This window comes from Columba livia, chromosome W (assembly GCF_036013475.1).
Source record: "Columba livia isolate bColLiv1 breed racing homer chromosome W, bColLiv1.pat.W.v2, whole genome shotgun sequence".
Lineage (NCBI taxonomy): Eukaryota > Metazoa > Chordata > Aves > Columbiformes > Columbidae > Columba > Columba livia.
In genome coordinates this window covers 2,317,362-2,340,639 of record NC_088641.1, presented here as the reverse complement: position 1 = coordinate 2,340,639, position 23,278 = coordinate 2,317,362, and the positions used below count along the sequence as shown (strand labels likewise).

General features: G+C 46.6%; 1 protein-coding gene and 2 long non-coding RNA genes across 7 annotated transcripts in view; 2 read left to right on the top strand and 1 right to left on the bottom strand.

The window, feature by feature from the left end:
- The window catches only part of LOC135577052 (uncharacterized), a 37,746-nt gene extending 18,698 nt beyond the window's left edge, over nucleotides 1-19,048 (bottom strand). Inside the window, exon 1 of the long non-coding RNA XR_010468656.1 lies at nucleotides 18,844-19,048. This is a non-coding gene — a long non-coding RNA (uncharacterized LOC135577052). The remainder of the gene's footprint in view (nucleotides 1-18,843) is intronic.
- The window catches only part of LOC135577050 (lens epithelium-derived growth factor-like), a 67,438-nt gene that overhangs the window by 10,454 nt on the left and 33,706 nt on the right, over nucleotides 1-23,278 (top strand). The gene's annotated exons all lie outside the window — the stretch shown is intronic.
- On the top strand, nucleotides 2,561-9,086 carry LOC135577051 (uncharacterized). The gene is made up of 2 exons (XR_010468655.1): nucleotides 2,561-6,752; nucleotides 8,089-9,086. It is a non-coding gene; the product is annotated as an uncharacterized LOC135577051 (long non-coding RNA).

The following is a 23,278-nucleotide window of genomic DNA, read 5'->3' as shown; positions in this document are numbered from 1 at the left end:
TCTTCTGTGGATGCCTCGTTCAGGGAACACGGCGCACAGGTGGTAGTGTGTCAACTTGCATTCCAGTCCCACTCGATGTTGTACTCTTTCTCTCTCTTATTGGATAACTCCAAGTAGAGTTTGCCACTTGCCTATGGTAAACACATTGGAGGGTGGTGGTACAAATTGTGGGGTTCACCGTGTTCTTTGCCAAGATAATACTGAGGTTAATTCACTAGTGTTGGTTTGTGTTTCTTCCGTTAGATAGGGTCTCATATTTAAATTCTAATTTTAGATTGTTTGGGGTACATTTATAAATATTTGTGAAGTTGGTGGTCCAATTGAGTCTAGTCATCATACTGCAGAGAAGTCCTTTATGTTCACTAGTATAGCCTACATACCAGGCTTCATTTTTACCTGCTCCGCTCTGGCTGCTATTCTGAGTTAACTGGGTTGTATTATCATTAGGGACTATTATACAGTAGCACATTCCCCTTCAATTTCCTACCATACCGTGAATCCTCCAATATTTTTTTTGTTACGGTTCATTTCATATGATTCCCTCTCATTCCACAGTGGCGTGGTAGCTTGCGACCAGCACTGGGGAGTGGTCGTTTGTGCCACTGTTAAGGTCAAAGTCCAGACTGCTGTCCATACCAAAATAGGGTTCATCTTCCTGTGTAGAATGAGGTTCACAGGAGGTTAATTACAGCCAGTGTGTGTGTAGGTACACATTTAATTTCTCTGTTTTGTAATATTGCTCATGCTGTATGTCCCAGTCCATGTGCAAACGCTACCACCACCACCCCCCCTGTGTTTTGCCTTTCCCTAAGGGGGTGACAGCCCAAACAGTCATGTTTCCCATCTAATTGTGGCCTGTCACCATCAGAACCTTATCTCCAGCTACTGTTCTGACAGGCTGTGAGCAAGAGGTCCCACTGGAATATTAGGCTTCAAAACTAGCTAGGGGAACCAGAGGTGTGATGAAAACTCTTCAAGGGCAGAAGTATGGTGTGAGTACTAACTGGGTTATGTTGTTGCTCTGGCATGTAAACTGCTTGTGCTTAATTAGGAGTAGGTAGGGCTATCAAGGCTAAAGTAAGAGAATTCTGTCCAAAAAGCATGTAATGGAAACCAAATACAACCAGCATGGGCCATAGAGTCAGAAGGGAGTTGTTGTGGGTTAACCCTGGTAGGCAGCTAAGCACCACACAGCCGCTCACTCGCTCCCCACTCCCCGCCCCCAATTGGATGGGGGAAGAGGAAAGGAAGAGTAAAAGCAAGAAAACTCATGGGTCAAGATAAAAATTAATAAGCAAAGGAGAAGCGGAAGAAGAGAGGAAGGAAAAAAAAACAAAACAAGTGATGCAAAGGCAGTCACTCGCCACCTCCCATGGGTAGACTGATGCCCAGCCAGTTCCTGAGCAAAAGATGGCTAACCTACCTAAACCTCCTGTCCTCTCCATTTTATTACTGAGCATGACGTTACATAGCATGGAATATCTCTTTGTTAAGTTTGGGTCAGCTGTCCTGGTTGTGTCCTCTTGTGCACCCCCAACCTGTTTACTGGGGGGGGGGGGGGGCAGGCAGACTGAGAAACGGAGAAGGCCTTGATGCTGTGCAACCACTGTTCAGCAATAGCTAAAACATTGGTGTGTTATCAGCATTGTTTTGGTCACAAATCTAAAACACAGCACCACCGTACAAGCTGCTATGAAGAAAATTTACACCATCCCAGTCAGACCCAGTACAGGAATCTTGGGATGCAAGGCCACTTTCATCTACGTAACTGTATCAGTAATACCACATTATTATAGGTGACATCTCATCTTATATATGTCCTGATGTTTCATGAGCCCACTGAGCCACAAATAGTTCCCCTTTATGTTCCCAGTCCAGGTGTCTGTCAATTGTGGCAATCTCAGCAGCTTGGTCCACTTGATGGTTGAAGATTTGTTCTTTGGTGGCACTTCCCTTTGGGACATGGGCAATGTGGGACACGGGCTCGAACCCCCTTCATATGCTGCTAATATCTCTTTTTCAGTCATGATGTAGCAGATCCTCTATATCCTCAGCTCCAAAACCCTAGAGGTTGACCCTGAGTCTCTCTGGGTGCTTTCCGCCACAGGCTCCAGGTGGGGCCATGCTCCCCGGCTGTGCTGTAAAGCATGTTTCTCATAGCTTGTCCTGTCTGGACTGTCCCAAGGGCTACCGCATGAAAAATTTCCTGTTTAATCTGGTCAAAGGCTTGTCCCTGCTCAGGGCCCCATCCAAAACCATTCTTCTTTCAGGTCACTCGATGATAGAGAGGGCTCACAATCTGACTGTAACCTGGAATATGCATTCTCCAGAAACCCACAATGCCTAGGAAAGCTTGTGTTTCTTTTTTGCTATCTAGTGGGGACATAGCTGTTATCTTATTGATCACATCCATTGGGCTATGACGATGCCCATCTTGTTGTTTTACTCCTAAAAACTGGATCTCCTGTGCAGGTCCTTTGACCTTGCTTGCTTTTATGGATAAAACAGTTTTCAGAAGGAAACACAAACGCTTCCTCTGCTGTGTCACGCCACACGATGACGTCGTCGATGTATTGCAGGTTTTGAAGGGCTGCACCCTGTTCCAGTGCAGTCTGGATCAGTCCATGGCAAATGGTAGGGCTGTGCTTCCACCCCTGGGGCAGTCGATTCCAGGTGTACTGCGCATCCCTCCACCACATGAAAGCAAACTGTGGCCTGCACTCTGCTGCCAAAGGGTGTGGGTTGTCTGAATTTAGAGTTGATGAGTTAGTTTTCTGTATTTGGAGTTAATAGGCTAGTTTGTTGTGTGAATAAAGTTAAGTGTTGCGGTAGTTGTGAGGCGACTTGGAGGCGGGGAGCTTGTGGTCGGTGGGGGTGCCTGCGCCCTGGAGCCCTGGAGCGGGGGACAGCTTGTGACTACGAGATAACGATCTTGTTACCATGCGAACACTGCCTGACTAAGATTCCCGCCTTAGCTAGCTTAATGTCTGTTAAAGTGATTAGCCAATCAGCATGAAACATGTGTGCCTTAGACTATATAAATGTATGTTTGCCATACAATAAAGCGGACACCTTGCTTGCATCAAGTTGCGTCCCCGTCTCTCAGTCGCGGCAAATTGGTGACCTCCGACGTGATCGTCAGCGACGAAACCGCCGAGGATTGAAAAACCGCCTACCTGGTGGCATGTCGCGAGTCCCGCAGAACGTGGAATGAGCTGCTGAAAGGAAGCAGGATAAGCCGGCCGGCCAAACAATCCCTCCGTCTGGAACGAGAGGTGAGCTGCGGGAAACTAGCAAAATGGGGAATCAGGAGTCTTCCCCTGAGAGAGACGTTTATGAGCCTATGAAAGCTCTACTTAAGAAGCATGGGAAAAAGACTCTTTCGGAACAAGATCTTAAGTTAATCCTTAAATGGGTGCAGGTTAAGATCCCCGCGGTGACTGCTTCTTCTATTTTTACGCGTGAACTTTGGGACGATGTGGGGGTAAAGTTATGGGACGCAGCCACCTCAGGAGATGAGGAAGCGCAGTATATGCTCCCCAGTTGGAGAAAAATCTTTGAAACCATAAAGGCACAAGAGCAAAATCAGCGAGGCTCCGAGGAGGGAGCTCAGTCACCTCCCCCCTGCCCTTCTAAAATCGCTGGTGGGGCGGAACCCTCTGCGCCACCTTTAGCTTGTGCTGCTGGATATCCCCCGGAGGGTGATCCCTTTGACCCGGGTCCGATTTACCCTGAAAAGGAACCTGATCTTTTTCCCCCTGATCCTCATGAGGTTTGGGGAAAGATTAAGCGCCAAGCGATAAACGAGGGGGAGTTGGAAATAGCCAGAACTATAGTAGCCCCCGTTATATACCAAGGACGGGGGAGGGCTCAAGCTCAGTGGGAAGCTCTTTCTTTTTCGGTAATTAAGGAGTTGCGCCGTACAGTTACCGAGCATGGGTTGTCTTCCCCTTATTTTGCAAGCCTTTTATCTTCTGTATTCGATACATATGTCATGACCCCACATGATTTAAAATCTCTCGCGCGATTGTTATTAACCCCAACACAATATACAATGTGGGAGTCTCAATGGAGAACGGGATTGCAGACAGTTTTGCTGGGTTATGCAGGACATGCTAATGCCGCCTTAGCTGCATTGACTATAGAGCACCTCACAGGAACAGGGCAGTTTTCGGATCCCGCGGCCCAAGCTAGGGACATTCCTCGGGAGGCTTTGGAAGCAGGCAGAGAAGAAGCGAAAAGGGCCTTGTTGAGAGTCCCTGACTCTGGCAGACCCCAAAAAGCATTCACTAGTATCACTCAGGAACCCCGTGAGCCGTATATGCAGTTTATGGATAGATTAAAACAAGCCTTAGAGCGGCAAGTTGATAACGTACAGGCTCGGGAGATTTTACTCCTTAAACTGGCTGTGGAAAACGCTAACGCCGATTGTAAAAAGCTCTTGAAGTCTCTCCCAAATCAAAACCCTACCTTAATTGAAATGGTGGAAGCCTGTAATAGAATTGGCACTATGGATCATAAATATGAGGCCATGGCTGCTGCTTTTGCGGCCATGCACAGCCCGATGGGCGCCGACCCACAGCGAAACTGCTATGGGTGTGGAAAACCGGGACACCTTAAAAAAGATTGCTTTAGTGCCAATGCTGGGAAACGACCCCAAATACCTGGAGTTTGTCCCAAGTGCCAAAAAGGGCGCCACTATGCTAACCAATGTCGATCTAAATACGACTCTCAAGGGCGCCCCATACAGGGAAACCGATCGCAGAGCGCGGGACCGCGGCGCGCACAGACACAAGTTCCGCGACCGGCGCCCCCACAAACGCCGGGGGGGGAAACAGGAGTGTTTCCAGTCTCCGCCCAGCAACAGCAGGGAGCACCGGCCTGGACCTGGCAACCGCTCACACAGTAACACTACTTGACTCCTCTGTTCACTTACTGCCTACCAAAGTTGCAGGTCCTTTGCCCCCCCGAACGCAAGCTTTATTATTAGGAAGATCATCCACCACCCTGTCAGGACTTTTTGTATTGCCTGGAGTGATTGATCCTGACAGTAATTCCGAAATCAAAATTATGGCTTGGACCCCATTTCCTCCTTGCACAGTACCAGAGGGAAGTCGTATCGCTCAATTGATACTGATCCCTAAGGAAGACTATGTCCCAATCCCTGACCAAATGCTCCCGCAGAGACAGGGAAGTTTTGGATCTACGGGAGAACCACTAATTTTATGGGTTCAAGCCATCTCACAAAAACGTCCTATATGTCAATGCACCCTCATTCGCAGAGGTCAGCAAGTTATGTTAAGTGGAATTATTGATACAGGTGCAGATGTTACCGTTATTTCTCAAGCAAAGTGGCCTTCTAGGTGGCCTTTAGCTGATATCTCTCAGACATTAGCAGGAATTGGGGGGTGTGGAGCTAGCCGCCAAAGCGCAGAAATAATACAAGTTCAAAATTCAGAAGGACAAGTTGCCTCAGTCAAACCGTTTATCTTACCAGTACCTATGGTCTTGTGGGGGCGTGATGTGTTATCCCAGTGGGGGATGTCTATCCAGACACATTTTTAGGTGGGGCCATTGAGGGGCGTGAAACCCTAAAGTTAACTTGGAAAACAGATACTCCTATTTGGATTGATCAATGGTCCCTGCCGCTGGAAAAACTTCACGCCCTCCAAGAAATAGTTAATGAACAACTATCTATGGGACATATTGTACCCTCTACGAGTCCTTGGAACTCGCCTATTTTTGTTATTAAAAAACTGACTGGCAAGTGGCGCTTGCTCCATGACCTCAGAAAAATTAATGACGCTATGGAAGACATGGGGGCCCTGCAACCTGGGCTTCCGTCACCCACCATGATCCCTCGAGATTGGCATTTAACCATCATAGACCTCAAAGATTGTTTTTTCAACATTCCATTGCATCCAGACGATGCCCCTAAATTTGCCTTTTCGGTTCCTAGCGTCAACATGCAAGCTCCTTTGCAAAGATACCAGTGGGTTGTGCTACCACAGGGAATGAAAAATAGCCCTACAATATGCCAATGGTATGTAGCAAAAATACTTAGTCCTATCAGAACTGTAGTACCTGCTGCATTGTTATATCATTATATGGATGACATTCTAGTGGCAGCACAGCACCATGAAGTCATGGAGGAAGCTGTAGCCCTTGTCGTGGCTGCTGTAAAATCAGCAGACCTCTGTATTGCACCAGAAAAAATTCAAAAAATACCACCTTGGAAATACTTAGGATGGCGTATAAGGGCTCAGACTATTGCTCCGCAACCTTTACAAATACAGGCGAATATAAAGAATTTACATGACGTGCAAAAACTGCTGGGAACAATCAATTGGGTCAGACCATTGTTAGGAATCACTAATGCAGATCTTCGTCCCTTATTCAAAATGCTTAAAGGAAGCTCGGACTTAAACGCTCCGCGAACTCTCAGTCCTGAAGCCATAGCTTCCTTGCATAAAGCTGCGGCAGCGATTACCTCCAGACAAGCGCATCGATGGGAACCAGAATTGCCTTTTCAATTAATCATCCTTAACCCTGCTAGACAGCCTCATGCACTTATTTTCCAATGGGATTGCCAGAAAACGGACCCTTTACTGATCATTGAATGGATTTTTTTACCTAACCAAGCCACAAAGACGATTTCTACCCAACATGAGATGTTTGCATCTTTAATCATCAGGGCTCGACAGCGATTACTTACCCTGGCAGGCACGGACTTCGCCCTCATATGTATGCCGGTAACAAGTGTTTACTTGCAATGGTTACAACAACAATCAGATGCACTAGGCATAGCTCTAACTGGCTATGCAGGCCAACTCACTTCTCATCCGCCTTCTCACAAATTGTTAAGCATCGATTTCCACCTTTTACCTATTCCAAAGCGGAGTGACCAGCCTTTACAAGCCCTCACTGTATTCACAGATGGGTCTGGCAAATCTCACAAGTCTGTTATCCTTTGGTGGGATGATCATCAAGAACAGTGGAACTCAGATGTAGAGACTGTACAGGGTTCTCCTCAAATAGTAGAATTGTCTGCAGTTGTTCGAGTGTTTCGAAAATGGTCTATTCCTCTCAATATAATCACTGATTCTGCTTATGTTGCAGGAATTGTTAGCCGAGCAGAAGCTTCTGTGCTACGAGATGTTTCTCATACGGCACTGTTTAATTTGTTACAAGAACTCATCTTTCTGTTAAATTCCCGTCTTCACCCTTATTTTATTATGCATGTTCGATCTCACACTTCTCTACCTGGTTTTATTGCAGAAGGGAACCGACAAGCGGATTTGCTTACGCTACCGGTGCAGGTGTTACCAGATCGATTAGCGCAAGCTAGACTCAGCCACTCCTTTTTTCATCAAAATGCTGCAGGCCTTAAGCGTCAATTTGACCTCACTATACAACAAGCCCATAATATCATTGCGGTGTGTCCTGATTGTCAAAGGCACTCTTTCCCTTCTATAGCAGAAGGAGTCAACCCCAGAGGGCTACAGAGCCTTCAACTCTGGCAAACAGATGTCACTCATTTTGCTGAATTTGGTCGCTTAAAGTTTGTTCATTGCTCTATTGATACATTTTCAGGAATGTTATTTGCTTCCTGTCATATAGGAGAAAAAGCACGTGATGTGCAAAAACATCTAATGCGCGCTTTTGCTACTTTAGGGGTACCCTCTCAAATTAAAACTGACAATGGCCCCGCATATGTATCTAAAACCTTAACTACCTTTTTTGCCTCTTGGGGTATATCACACATTACAGGTATCCCTCATTCTCCTACGGGACAAGCTTTGATAGAACGATCTCACCAAACCTTAAAACGCCTGTTATTAAAACAAAAAGGGGGAATAGGGGCTGCTACACCAGAGGAGCGAATACAGAAAGCCTTGTATGTTTTTAATTTTTTGAATTGTTCCCTGTTAGACAGCAATCCTCCAGTAGTTCGTCATTTTAGCACAAACACCCTTTTTGAACCCAAGATTAAGCCGCCAGTATTGATCCGGGACCCCGAAACAGGTAAGATAATGGGACCCTATCCCCTTGTCACGTGGGGAAGAGGCTATGCTTGTGTTTCCACAGAAAGAGGTCCCCGCTGGATCCCAGCTAAAAATGTGAGACCTTTTCGAGAGACACTGCAGCAGCCTCCTGAAGACATTCCTGGTCCTGATCCTGCGACTGACATAGAAGACACTACCGATCAATAATTGAATGAACTCTGTTCCAGAGGTTAACAAATGGGAGCTTAAGTGTCCCCAATGTGAAAAATGTAATCCGTGGATTTGTAGAATTTATGCTAATTGTGGAAAATCACAGTGGCTAAATCGCCATACAGTAGGACGCTGGTGTGATAACTGCCTAACAATTGAGTGGAATACAGTTCAGGTGTTATTGATAACAGGTAGAGAGACAGAATATTCTCCCCGGTATGATTATTATTCTGACGATTGGGGGAAAATTGTAGCACAAAGGTCTGTGGACATTTTATATTCTAAGATTGAATGCGCCAAAGACATTCAAATGAGCATTATTAATAGTAATCCCATGTGTGTTACAATGCTTCCAAAATCAATAACTGCTTCAATGAACAAGATTTTCCTCGTGCAGCAAGGAGCGGACCAAGATCAGAAAGAAATTACGAAAACCCCCAGTACGGAGCTGTTAGTAAGATGTCCTCGAGTTGGTCGTTTGCCGACCTTGGGAGGGTCAGTTAATTAAAACAAAAAGGGGGAGATGTGGGTTGTCTGAATTTAGAGTTGATGAGTTAGTTTTCTGTATTTGGAGTTAATAGGCTAGTTTGTTGTGTGAATAAAGTTAAGTGTTGCGGTAGTTGTGAGGCGACTTGGAGGCGGGGAGCTTGTGGTCGGTGGGGGTGCCTGCGCCCTGGAGCCCTGGAGCGGGGGACAGCTTGTGACTACGAGATAACGATCTTGTTACCATGCGAACACTGCCTGACTAAGATTCCCGCCTTAGCTAGCTTAATGTCTGTTAAAGTGATTAGCCAATCAGCATGAAACATGTGTGCCTTAGACTATATAAATGTATGTTTGCCATACAATAAAGCGGACACCTTGCTTGCATCAAGTTGCGTCCCCGTCTCTCAGTCGCGGCAAAAGGGATCGAGGAAAATGCATTGGCAATATCAGTTGAGGCATACACTTGGCCACCTTTGACTCCAGTTCATACTGGAGTTCTAGCATGTCCGGTACAGCAGCACTCAACGACAGCGTGACTTCATTCAGGCCACTATAGTCCACTGCCAGCCTCCACCCTCCATCAGACTTTTGCACTGACCATATGGGACTGTTAAAGGGTGAGCAAGTCTTGCTGATCACTCCTTGATTCTCCAGTCGATGGCAAAAAACCTCATGGATGGGAACCAGGGAGTCTCGATTGGTGCGATATTGCTGCTGGTACGCTGTCATGGTAGCAATCGACACCTGCTGTTCTTCAACCCACAGCAATCCCACAACGGCGGGATCCTCCAAGAGGCCAGGCAAGGTAGACAGCTGCTTAATCTTCTCTTTACCCATGGCAGCTACACCAAAGGCCCACTGGTACCCTTTTGTGTCCTTGAAGTACCCACTCCTGAGGGTACTATGCCAAGGATGCACAGAGACTCCAGGCCAGTCACAATAGGATGCTTCCGCCACTTGTCCCCTGTTAGGTTCACCCCAGCCTCCAATATGGACAGCTGTTGGGATCCCCCCTGTCACTCCAGAAATCCAGATGGGTTCTGCCCCCCCGCACCCTGATGGCATTAGGGTACGTTGTGCACCGGTGTCCACCAGAGCCTTATACTCCCGTGGGCTGAATGTGCCAGGCCATCGAATCCATACAGGCCAATAAGCCCGATTGTCCCTTTCCTCCACCTTGGCTGGAGGCAGGGCCCTTCTATGCCTGGTCAGAGTATTCGTTACCTGAGTCCTTTAACTGCAAACCAGAAGTTCCTTCATTAGGATCAGGAGGAGGATCAGCCCTTCTGCTCTGCCTGGGAAACTGCGCAACAGCAACCAGAGCAGTAATCTTCCTGGATGGACCCTTTTTGGATGCTGTTTTTCCTTGCAAGCCACCTGATCTTCAAGGTTCAAGGTGGGTGCACTGTCCCACTTCCTCGTGTCCTCCCTGTGGTTGCGCAGATAGAACCACGGGGTGGCATGAGGCGTGTGCCCACAGTGCCCTTTCCCTTGAGAAGAGAAAGGCAGGCCAGTCTAGCCACAGTTGGTGCCTCGATGTCTGTCTAATCCATTATCACCGGGGTATTGGCATATGATGTTGGTGCACTCCATAGAAACTTCCGCCATGTGCACTGGACTTCATCCGGGTCTTTGGATCCTTGGTCGTAGTCCACGTTGCTGTAGGTCACCTCCACCGCTGCTTATTCCCTGAGATACTGGATACTTCCTTCCACTTGCCTCGGTAGTTTACAAGATCTTCCTTGATGGGATACCTCACCTTCACGCTTGACAGGAGCTGCCTCCAGAGGCTGTGGATTGTTGCCCCTCTTCCAATCCCTCTGTCAATACCCCGGTCCCTAGTGAAGGATCGCAGCTGCTAGGCTTCCTTGCCCTCTAATTCCTGACTGTTGGCCCCAGTATCCCATCATTGGAGCAACCAGGTGATAATTTGCTCGCCCGGATGACAGCTGAAATCTTTCTGTATCTCTCGCAGCTCACTCAGGGATAGGGACCGGGTGGTTTCTGACTTGTTTATGATTTCTGTCTCTTCCCCCTCCTGTTCTTGTGACTGCTCTGCTGGAGAACAGGCTGCCTCTTCTGATTCTTCTTCTGCTTCCTCTTAGGAGAAGCTTCTTCCTCTCTTACTGACTGAGTTGATTTCCCTTTCCATTGTTTCTTCTTGACTATAGGAGCAAGTGTTGAGGGCTGGGTGTCTGGTTTAGTCACAGTGTTAGTTTGTATGTCTTCAGAGACCCTCTCACCCCCTTGAGGGCGCTGAACAGTGGCTCGGTAGGCGTAGACCAGGCCCCAGCACAGTGCGAGAAGTTGTTTCTCTCTGGCATAGCTGGGGCATCCTTTTTAAAAAGTGTTCTGCTACTTCATTGGGATTCTGCACTTGTTTGGGAATGAAGTCCCAGACCATCGGAGCTGCAAAATGCTCTAGCTACCTGCCCATATTCTTGCGCGCACCTTGCCACCCAGGATCAGACTGCTTCAGGGCACATCCCTGTGTGATATTCCTAAATAGTCAGTTAACTTTGCTTTTTCCAGAAAGGCCGGAAACAGATTCTTGACTGTACTGATTTTGGCTGGGATAGAGTTAATTTTCTTCATAGTAGCTTGTATGGGGCTATGTGCTGAAAACAGTCTGATAATACGGGGATGTTTTAGTTACTGCTGTGCGGTGCTTACACAGCGTCAAGGCCTTTTCTGCTTCTTACACCGCTCCACCAGTGAGTAGGCTGGGGGTGCACAAGAAATTGGGAGGGGACACAGCTGGGACAGCTGACCCCAACTGACCAAAAGGATATTCCATACCATATGATGTCATGCTCAGCAATAAAAGCTGCAGGAAAGAAAAAGGAAGAGGCGGACATTCGGAGATTGTCTTCCCAAGTAACCATTATGTGTGACGGAGCCCTGCTTTCCTGGAGATGGGAAGTAGTGAATGAATTCCTCATTTTGCTTTGCTTGCACACGCGGCTTTTGCTTTACCTATTGAACTGTCTGTATCTCAACCCGCGAGTTTTCTTACTTTTACCCTTCCAATTCTCTCTCCCATCCCACTGTGGGGGGACTGAGCGAGCAGCTGTGTGGTGCTGGCTGGGGTTAAACCACGACATTGACACGCACCAATATGAGCACTCTGATTACCCAAGGATGTTCAAGAAACTGAAGAGACATTGTAACAATGCAGAAAACATCTACCCCACAGGAGAAGGAGAAGGTGCCGTTTTTTCTTTCCTCCACAAATTGACTCTCCAAGAGGAAAAAAGTGTAATTGTTAATTCTCTCCACCAGATGGTCCCCGAAGTACTGAGACAGCAGCAATGCAGGGCCCAAATACCTGATTAGGCTCAAGGCCAGTGCTTTTATCATAACTCTGCCAGGCAAAACACAACAAAGTGATAAACAGCACAGCAAACTGCAGAAGCCAAAACCGGCCTTTAACAAGCCCTCAAATTTGATGTACAGCAAGAGAGGAAGTATGACATGGAGCAGGTAGGGGAACCAGTGTAGAGAACAATTAAGTCAACATTGCGACCAGCAACAGCGAGTAACAACTTGTCAAGCAACAGCTAAACAGGTATAACAACCGTAAATTCCATCTAGCATGCAAAGGTCAAATCTGTTGTTATCTCAGACCCCTCAAGCCTCACGTTGGGTGTCAAAAAGGACTGTGGTGGGTTGACCCGGGCTGGCTCACTTCCCCCCCCCCTTCCCCCCCCAAAGATGGGGGAGATAATTGGAAGGCCCAAAGTGAGAAAACTTGTGGGTCGAGACAAAGATAGTTTAATAAGGGGTGGGGGGAGAAAGTTAAGAAAAAAAAAAAAAAAAAAGTAATAACTCTTTGGTCAGTTCAGGTCAGCTGTCCCGTCTGTGTCCCCTCCCATCCTCTTGCCCACCCCTAGCCTACTCCCTGGGGGGAGGGCAGAGTGAGAAACAGAGGCAGCCTTGACACTGTGTAAGCACTGTTCAGCAACAGCTAAAACATTATTGTGTTGCCAACACTGTTTTAGTCACACATGTAAAGCACAGCACCACAGAGGCTGCTATGAAGAAAATTAACTCCATCCCAGCCAGACCCAGTACACGCATCAACGTGTCACACTGGCGCATGAAGATTTACCAAATCCTGTGCGATGTTTTCCCTCAAGTTAGCCATCCAAATAGGTTTTCCTTGTCTCTGCCACTTCCTCTGTTTCCGCTGTATGATCCAGTCCCAGAGGGTGTTGGCCACCATCCAGGAGTCAGTATGCAGGTATAACCTAGGCTATTTCCTCTGTAATGCTACATCGATGGCCATTCTTATGTCTTGGACTTCAGTGGACTGACTCAATTGTCCTTCACCTTCATCTGGTTTTTATCATCCATGGGACAGGATTCCAAATGGCAGGTTTCTGTCTTCTCTGATTGCCAATAATTTGTCAAGAGCTGTCAGTGAACAGGGCATATTGGCGCTCATCTTCAGATAGCCTGTCATATCCTGAGGCTTCTTGAGCGTGTGGTAATACCCTGGGTGAGACCCCAAAATCATGATTTTTCAGGCCATTCCATGAGTTCTTCTATCAGGCCCGGACATCTGTGAGCCCACTGGGTAATCAGGGCTGTCCATTTACTCCAGGTAGCACTTGCCACATGAGGGCATTTCTCCTTTCAGCATCCAGTGAAATACTGGTAGCCTAGGTGCCAGCAGCAGTTGTGATTCTGTCCCCACCACTTCAGATGCTGCCCACATTCCTTCATAGGTGGCTAATTTTTAATTTTTTTTTTTTCCGTCGGGATATAGTTTTTGTCAGTATCTTGGTAGCCTCGGCTCCAGAATCCAAGGGGTCTTCCTCTGGTCTCTCCTAGTGCTTTCTGACATAAACTCTACTGGCTTGTTTTGTCCCCTGCTGATGTGTATAGCACATTTTGGACACTTGGACTGGTTCTGACGGGCCCCAGGGCAACTGCATGTGCTGCTTCTTGTTTTACCTGGTCAAAGGCTTGTTGTTGCTCGGTTCCCCTCTCATATGAGCTCTTTTCTGGTGACTTGGTACAGCGGGTTCCCAAGCTGACTGTATCTGCAGATGTGCATTTGCCAAAATACTACCATTCCAAGAAACATTTGCGTTTCCTTTTTATTGGTTGGTGGTGCCATTGCCACAATCTTGTCAGTCACGTCAACAGGAACGAGGTGGCACCCATCTTGCCATTTGAAGCCCAGAAACTGCTTATATAGAATTCGCTTAGCATAAGTAAGTTTGCTTAGCATAACTTCTGCAAGCTGTGGAACTTTGAACCTTCTGCTTCTTTAAGTAAAAAAGGCCTCAGAGTCTTCAAGCTAGAAGATAAGGGGTGCTGCATCCCTGGAGATAAGTAAAGGAACAGAATGGCGTCTAACAGAAGAATGTTTTGACTATTACCAAGAACTTATTTTCTCCAGCTGTGGGTGCAAAATAGCAACTGAAGGTCGGAACTTCAATTGACGGCCCACCTGACGAAAATTAAGAGATCCGATGAAGAACGGGGAGACCCCAGACTCTAATTTTGCAATTGGCCTGGGCTGACGCGTGGGGGGTAGGGTCTTGGATTGTGGGGGTATAACTGTGCAAGCTTGTTTTTCTGCTGAGCGTCCCTCTTCAGGAGGCACCCAGCTCGAGCTGCTCTACGCTGTACCTTGCAAATAAATTATTTATTTTAGGAGAATTTCTAGAATCCATGCCTGAGTCTTTGCAATGGGAAACCTAGGGAAAAGAAACTTATCTAACAGTTTGGCGCCCCAGATGGGACCCTAGGCCGCCACCTTCAGAGCCTCTCGTCTTCAAACATTCAACTGCCGGCAACGGGTGAGTTCACCTGGGACCTTTGGAGAGCAGGAGGCACCAAAGGGGGAGTGTTAAAATTCCCAGAGCAGATTTAGGGAAAGTACTGCTGCAGCTTGTTCACAGGTGCATGGCAGTGTAAAGCGCACACAAAGGAGGGGGTGCGTGGCAGCGTAAAGCGTACAAATTAGCAGGGTAGCACGCGGCCTGATCAGCATAAAGCGTACATAGCATATAGTTAAAGGCAATGGGGAATATACCCGGCATAGAGAAGGGTACGCCCTTAGCCGAGGTATTACAAAATTGGGAAAAAATGTATGGTACAGCGAGTTTGTCAACAAAGCGCGCAATGACCTTATGTTGAGAAGATGGGCCATTTATAACTGAAAACGGAAGCCCAGCAGAACGGTGGCCGTCGCAAGGATCCTTTGATCAGCAGAAACATACCTTCTTGCGACATCACCTAGAAAACAGATTCCTGGGACAAATGGATTTTTGGCATGTTTGGGGTGACTGGGCGTGTGGGAGAAAGCACCCGAGTCAGGGAATTGGGACAAAAGAGGTAATGCGTACCGTAGCTGAAGCTAGTGCTCCAAATGGCAGAGTTCAGACTGCGTCTGCCCCACCTTTCACTTCTTCTCTGTCCTCTGATGCTACTCTGCCAGCTGCCGGACTCTATCCTACAATTTCTATTGTGCTACCTGTATGGGGATATAGCGGAAGATTTGGCGAGGAGATTAGTTAAATGTAAATACGCTCAAGTGACTTGCACCTGTCTATAGAAAAAGCACATACATCACACTAATTGTTTTGCTGACCTCGTGTGCTTGATGAGTAGAACCTCTGTGTTAGATAACATAGGCCTGTGAGAAACTCTAGGCACCTTATCACTATTTCTGAGATTCCTGCTTTGTTGTGAGAAAGAGCGGGAGGCTGCGCCTGCCTGAAGCCTTGAAATACGGGCGAGCTCAGCAGGCCCGGTGATCTTCCAGCAGGGCTGAACTGACCAGCGCCTGCGTCCCCGCTGCTGTCACCTCTGCCTGGGAGCTTAGGTGTGGCTTCGGAGATCCCCCAGTAGAGAGGTAACTAAAATAAAACTTGCTCTTTGCAATGCATTCGTGGCCTCTGGCTCTTCTTGCGACGTGCCTGCGTATGTGTACACACTACCTAATCCTGCTGCTATGCAACCAGGGGGAGGGGGGTGGGGGGGGCTCTGCCTGTGTGAAATGTATATACTGAACAGCCTTGGAATCCTAGTGATCTTAGCCATATGGGGAGGCAAAACGCCAAGACTGAGAGAAGATGCTGAAAGATGTGCTCAGTTGTTCTCTAATATATGTACTGGATATAACCCGAATTGGAAAGATACTCAGATACTCTTGAAGGAACTATTTCAACCTGACAAGAGAGAGCAAATAATAAGGATGCAGAACTAGCTCAGCGGGTTGGAGGGAATGGGAATCCCTGACCAGCTATTGATCCAAATTGGGATTATAATAATAGTGGGGATAGAACCACTTGCCCTTCTAGTGGAAGCAATTAGAGCGTGTGGCGAGTTAGGGGTTAATTGGACTACAGTGCAAGAATGTAGGCAGAGATTAGATGAACACCCCAGTGATTTGGGGGTCAGCTCTGACAAGCCTTGTTGAAATATGGGAGAATGACCCAGCAGAATTTTAAGGAAGCACTTGCAAATAGTGTGTTTGTGGATCAAGCGACCCCCGACATACGGAAGTATTTTAAAGACCATGTGCCCGGCTGGCAAGGGGGAAACCTGCAAAAAAATCTAGGTGTGGCTGTGTTTGCGTATGATGAAAGGGAGGAGTTCCTCCTGCTGTGAAACAGTACCCTCTCCCCCAAGAAGCAGAAAAAAGCGTTCAAAACCAAATTGGCAAATGTCTAGCTCAGGGAATCTTAAAAGTATGTGAGTCACCCTACAATACTCCTATACTCCCGGTAAAGAAAAATAGATTAGATGAAGATGGAGACCCAGAATATCGCTTTGTACAAGATTTACGGGCAATTAGCCAGCACGTAGTGGTTCCTTACCCAGTAGTGCCCGATCCCTCCACTATACTCCTGCAAATACCGCATTGGGCAAAATGTTTTACTGTAATTGATCTAACTGCTGTGTTTTTTTTCATATCCCACTAGATGAAAACAGCCAACTTCTGTTTGCTTTCACGTGGAAAGGACAGCAACTGTCCTGGGCACGTCTCCCACAAGGGTTGGCAGGGTCGCCTACTGTTTTTTTTTGTGAATACTGGGAAATGATTTAAGAGATATAAAACTGCTGCGTGAATATGTTTCTGTGCAATATGTACATGATTTACTAGTAGCAAGTAAGGATGAAAGCGCCTGTACAATAGATACTGCGCATTTATGCACTGCCTTAGTGGAGAAAGGGCACTGTGCATCTCTGTCCAAACTGTGTCCCAGCTGTGTCAGAAAGAAGTAAAATACTTAAGGTTTTATTTTAAGGGAAGGACAGCGAGAAATGCACCCAGAAAGGGTAGACGTTATAGTTTAACTTCCACATCCGGTCACAAAGAAACAGGTACGCAGATTCCTTGGAGCAGTAGGATTCTGTCAGCCGTGGTTCCCTGGGTTAGGAGAACTAACAAAACCCCTAACAGAAGCATCAAGAGATGTGGAAGTAGAGCCTATTGCATGGGGCCCAGAAAGGAAGTGAGCCTTTAAAGCAATAAAAGGAGCCTTAGCCCTAGGACTCCCAGATTATGCAAAGACCTTTAATGTGTATGTACATGAAGGAAAGGGGATAACACAGAAGTTAGGACCCCACCAAAGACCAGTTGCATACTACTCCGCACAACTAAATCCCATCGCAGCGGGAGTACCAGCCTGCATTAGATCAGTGGCAGCAGCAGCAACAGTAGTAGAAAAAAGCCGTCCACTTATTCTGGGACACCCTGTGACAGTTTACGTCCCACACGAAGTAGAGATACTGCTATTCCATACCATATGACGTTGTGCTCAGCAATAAAAGCTCAGGGAAAGGGAGAGGATGGGTGGAACAGTAAATCCTGTTATCCTCTGTAACATCTTCTTCATCCCTTTTCCCATCCTGGCTGGGGGCAGGGCTTCCCTACGGGAGGTTTATCAGAGCCAATTCTTCCAGGAGAAAGGTGTAGGAGGATTCTTCTGCTGGTGGGGCTGATGGTGTGAGGCCATTCTCAGCCTGCTGTGGCTTGGCGGATGTCCTTTCTTGCTGTTGGAGTTCAGGTACCTGGGTGGCCAACTCCCTGGTGCTTCTGCCATGCCACCGGGCCATGTCCTTCCATTGCTCTTACAGCCATGCCCACAGAGCTCCGTGGGTCACTCTGGGGCATCTGCTCCTTCAGTCCATCAGCAGGTGGCACTGGGTCCTCTTGTTCTCACATGGCGGCCACCCGCGCCTTAACAGTGGAGGAGGCAGAAACTTCACAGATGGAGTGCATCACCTTCTTCCTCCACCGGGGCCAAGGAATTGGTTCCTAAGATCATCCCAGCCATGGTACTGGCTAACCGAGGACCCTCCCCACAAACCGATCACTTCCAAATGGCCTGGGTCACCCCCTCTTGGTCCAGACTGATCAAAGGTGGGCTGTTATGCCATACAGCACTTTGACCACTGCTCATTCCCTTAATCTCTGAATCCCTTCTTCAGTCACGTGCCACCAGTTCTGGATGCACATATCCAGGAGGTCCTCTTTCTGTAAATCACATCCTCTCACCCCAGCAGCAAGCAGTCTATGTCACAGATTAGTTTCACCACAAGATCTGATTGCACTATCCACAGCTCCATCACTGGACAGAGACCCCCAACCATGGTGCCTCCCGGTTATCTAGCTCTAAGCCGTTGGTGCCCACATCCCCGAACCCACTCTGCCACTGCCTCCCCTCAGCAGGACAGCGGGAGAAAACAAGATGAAAAACTGGTGAGTCGAGATAAAGGTGGTTTAATGAAAGAAAGCAATGGTCGTGCACGGAAAGAAAGAAAAACAAAACAACAAAAAAAAAAGAAAGAAAAAAGAAAGAAAAAAGAAAAGAAAAGAAAAGAAAAGAAAAGAAAAGAAAAGAAAAGAAAAGAAAAGAAAAGAAAAGAAAAGAAAAGAAAAGAAAAGAAAAGAAAAGAAAAGAAAAGAAAAGAAAAGAAAAGAAAAGAAAAGAAAAGAAAAGAAAAGAAAAGAAAAGAGAAAAGAAAGAAAAGAAAAGAAAAGAAAAGAAAAGAAAAGAAAAGAAAAGAAAAGAAAAGAAAAGAAAAGAAAAGAAAAGAAAAGAAAAGAAAAGAAAAGAAAAGAAAAGAAAAGAAAAGAAAAGAAAAGAAAAAGAAGAAATTATCCTCTACTTACCATCAGCAGACCATGTCCAGCCACTTCCTGGGCCTTAGTATGCTTCAGAAGAGAAACGCCTTAATAACAAATGCCCCCCGCCGACACACTTTCTTCTCTTAGCTTCTATTGCTCAGCACGATGTCATGTGGTATGGAATATCCCTTTGGTCAGTTTGGCTCAGCTGTCCTGGCTATGTCTCCTCCCAACCTCTTGCCCACTCTCGAGCCTACTGGCCTTTGAGGGGAAGGGGGGGGGGGGGGTGAGGGGGTGGGGCCTGGAGAGACAACCTTTATGCTGTGCAGCACTGCTCAGCTATAGCCAAAACACTGATGGTTTATCAACACCTTTCTAGCTACAAATACAAAGCAAAGCACTATGAGGGCTGCTATGCGGGAAGTTAACTCCATCCCAGCCAGAACCAATACAGTCTCAGAAATCAGCACCGTGTAAAGATAACATGGTTTCAGTTTCTTCCTCTTCTTCCAATGTACACCCCCATAGGTGGATGGGCCACCACAATCCCTGACACTGTCATTCCCCGCCTGTCCCCAATTGCGTATAGTGGGAAAGGTATGCATGAGACTACCTGTACCCACAACTTTGTCAGTTTTCAGTTGCTATACCAACCTGATCCCCTTCTATGACAAGGTGACCCACCTAGTAGATGAGGAAAAGGCTCTGGATGTTGTGTACTTAGACTTCAGTAAAGCCTTTGACACCGTATCCCACAGCATTCTCCTGGAGAAGCTGGCAGCTCATGGCCAAATCCAGTTGGCGGCCAGTCACGAGTGGTGTTCCCCAGGGCTCAGTGTTGGGGCCAGTTTTGTTTAATCTCTTGATCAATGATCGGAATGAAGGGATTGAGTGCACCCTTAGTAAGTTTGCAGATGACACCAAATTGGGTGGGAGTGTTGATCTGCTGGAGGGTACGAAGGCCATACAGAGGGATCTGGATCAGCTGGATCGTTGGGCTGAGGCCAATTGCCTGAGGTTTAACATGGCCAAGTGCCGGGTCCTGCACTTGGGTCACAAGAACCCCAGGCAGCGCTACAGGCTCAGGGAAGAGTGGCTGGAAAGCTGCCTGGCAGAAAAGGATCTGGGGGTGCTGACTGGCAGCCGGCTGAATATGAGCCAGCAGCATGCCCAGGTGTCCAAAAAGGCCAACAGCATCCTGGCTTGTATCAGAAATAGTGTGGCCAGCAGGACTAGAGAAGTGATTGTGCCAGTGTACTCAGCACTGATGAGGCCCCACCTTGAATACTGTGTTCAGTTATGGGCTCCTCATCATAAGAAGGACATTGAGGTACTAGAGAGAGTGCAGAGGAGGGCGACGAAGCTGGTGAGGGGCCTGGAGCTCAAGTCTTATAAGGAGCAGTTGAGGGAGCTGGGGCTGTTTACCCGGGAGAAAAGGATGCCGCGGGGAGGCCTTTTCGCTGTCTACAACTGCCTGAAAGGAGGTTGTAGCATGGAGGGTGTTGGTCTCTTCTCCCAAGTAGCAAGAGATAGGACAAGGGGAAATGGCCTCAAGTTGTACCAGGGGAGGTTTAGATTGGATATTAGGAAAAAAATTCTTCACAAAAAGGGTTGTCAGGCATTGGAACAGGCTGCCCGGGGCAGTGGTGGAGTCACCAACCCTGGAGGTGTTTAAAAGGCGTTTAGATGAGGTTCCTAGGGACATGGTTTAGTGCTAGAGTTAGGTTAGGTTATGGTTGGACCCGATGATCCTGAGGGTCTCTTCCAACCAAAATGATTCTACTGCTACTGGTTTGGCTGGGGGTGTGTGTGTGTGTGTGTGTGTGTGTCGAGTGCATTTGCCATGCTCCACCCCCTGACTACAGTCAACCTACTTTCTTCTCTCATAGAGTGGTAGTGCGGTTACCTCTTGCCCCTATGTCATAAATATGTGGCAAATTGTAGATCAGCTGTAAGAGTCCAATCGTTTGATAAATTGCTTGGTTTAAATGTTAATTAATATTGTCTATATACAGTGTTAACATGCATGTGAACTTCTGTTAAGCAAATAGCTTTAGTAATATAAAATGTCGGTATCAATTGTACTATTGAGAGATATCTCATGACTAACAGGGAGTATGTTCTTAGATGTTTACCAGACTCTTATATGTAAAATGGTTGCAAGTAAGTAGTGCAATACTGTTAGAGCTAACAAAATCACAACCGGATGAAGAATTAGGATCAAAGTTCTCGTTTTTGACAGTGACCATCCGAATAAGGTCTCCCACTGATAATACTTTCCACTCCCCTTCAGTCTCATCAGGACATGATGTACCTTCAGCAGCAATAGGATGATATATTATACTTTCATCTTAGAGGAAGCTGCAAAACAAAAAGATGAAATAGACTGGCCTCAGCAGGGTCTGCCAGACAGGTTATCCCATTAGAAGTAAGGGAAAATCCATTGTGCACTAATTCTGCATTTTGCACCACTGCTTTGATCTTTGCCTTTAGGAGTCTCAAGGATGTATGATGAAGTACCTTTACAGTTATTCACAGGCCCATTATCTAAACACAGAGGTTCTACTTGTGGTTTACGTGCTTTTCTACACCCCAGCTGCAGTTGCTTGAGCATACTTACAATGTTCCTCCTCGCCATTCTTGTGCCATTCCCATACATTCCACCCCCTCACTCAAGAAACTGCTTCTGCTGGGGCCAGCAAAGCCAGAGCTGTTCACTTGGGCTTGTGAGGTGTAGCACAGAGCAATTTACAGAGATACATAATAAACACATATAGGAAAAGGAATAAACATATATGTACAATAATGCTTTAAATCAGGTGTCCCATTCGTCTCATCAAGGAATTAAATGAGTTATTCAGCCAGGCATTGTCAGTATATTGTTTCATTTGATGCATCAAGTGCTGAGGATGTCAAATGCTGTCTTCCATGCTGGATAATTCATCAGTTATGTTGAAGCAACACATGCCTTCAAAATCAAAGCAGCGTTTATAGCCTTTACCTACTCAGAAAAATAACAATAAGAAACATTAATATCAAAATCCCTTAGCATGGTATAATTCTGCAATACAACTACCAGGGTTGTCATGCTGATAAAACATATTGTCAAAAGATCTGCTACTGTTAGTCTTCCCTTAATACAAAAGGCAGATGAGGTAGTTACAGTAGAGGCAAACCAAATCTAAGTATTTATATATTGGTCTTGTGGAAACATATCCAGGGCATAGGCTCGTAATACAAGATTGCAAAGCATGACGAGCCAGCCTGTGATAGGAAAGGCCATCACCTCCCAGTAATACAAAACATTTCTCCAGCTCCTGCAGCTGATGCTACTCTAGGTCTGATAACCTGATGTGAGGTAATTACCCACACAGTTTGGAGAGCTCTGGCTTGTGCTTTTTCAGATTGAACTTCAATGCAGTGTTGCATTCTTGACACCAATAACACTGTTCCAATGCTGTCTCCTCTAGATAAGGTACAGGTATTTATTGAAGATACCTGAAACACAAGAACTTGAGAATCTGACATTAGCAAAGGATGTAAAATAAGAGGAGAAGTCAAGGTACAAAGCCATACGGCATTCTCTGAAGTTATTACATGGATTTTTACATCTAGATCAATAGGCTGCAGTCCCACTTCACAATCCATTGGTGTGAATAATTCCATTTCCCCTGTAGTTAGTCCTGACACTGTATCCACAGCAGTGTATACGTATTGCCACCCCCTAGACTGGGGCAGGGGGCCCATACAATCAACCTGACAGGTATTCGCGGCCCACTGACCCCATTTTATCTTTCCCCATGGCCTACATAATGCCCTTAAATGTAGCTGTGTACAAGTAGCACAATGATGTGAGCATGTTTTATAAGTATATAATAGCAAAGGGGTTTGAATGTGAGCAATGTCCCATGTGTGTGCAATATAAGCTAATCCATGTCCACAAACTATATGCACATTTAGAGCTTGAGCATGCAGCTCGGCAGAGGCCATATTATCTACTTCCCTATTGTTTTGTGATTCAGGTGAATTGACCTTATTGTGCTCTTCTGTTAACCCTTCACAAGGGGAATCCTCCTCCACAGAAGATGTGGGGATAAAAGTTCTCTCATGCCCTAAAAAAAACCAAAAAAAGCATGTGATTGTTTTAGTGCAGCTGGTACAGAAAACTGCTGGACTGTGTGCTGTACCTTATCTGGAATTTCTCTAAGTTGTCCATGTCAAACTATTCCTAAAAATAGTACAGTAGCATTTTAGTCAGATTAATTGTCCAGCCTTGGTGCTGTAAATGCACTTTCAGAAATCTGTCAGCCGCTTCAGTTTCTTGTGTCAGTATTGAAATTTGTGCTCCTGTGCCTATTAAAATTTTCGCCAATTGTCCTTGAGGGCCAACCAGGCACTCAGCCGAAGGCACCCATTCGTCATCCCATCCAGGTACTGGAAGTTCAGGAGTCACATCCCAGGTTCCCTTGCTGTCCTGGTT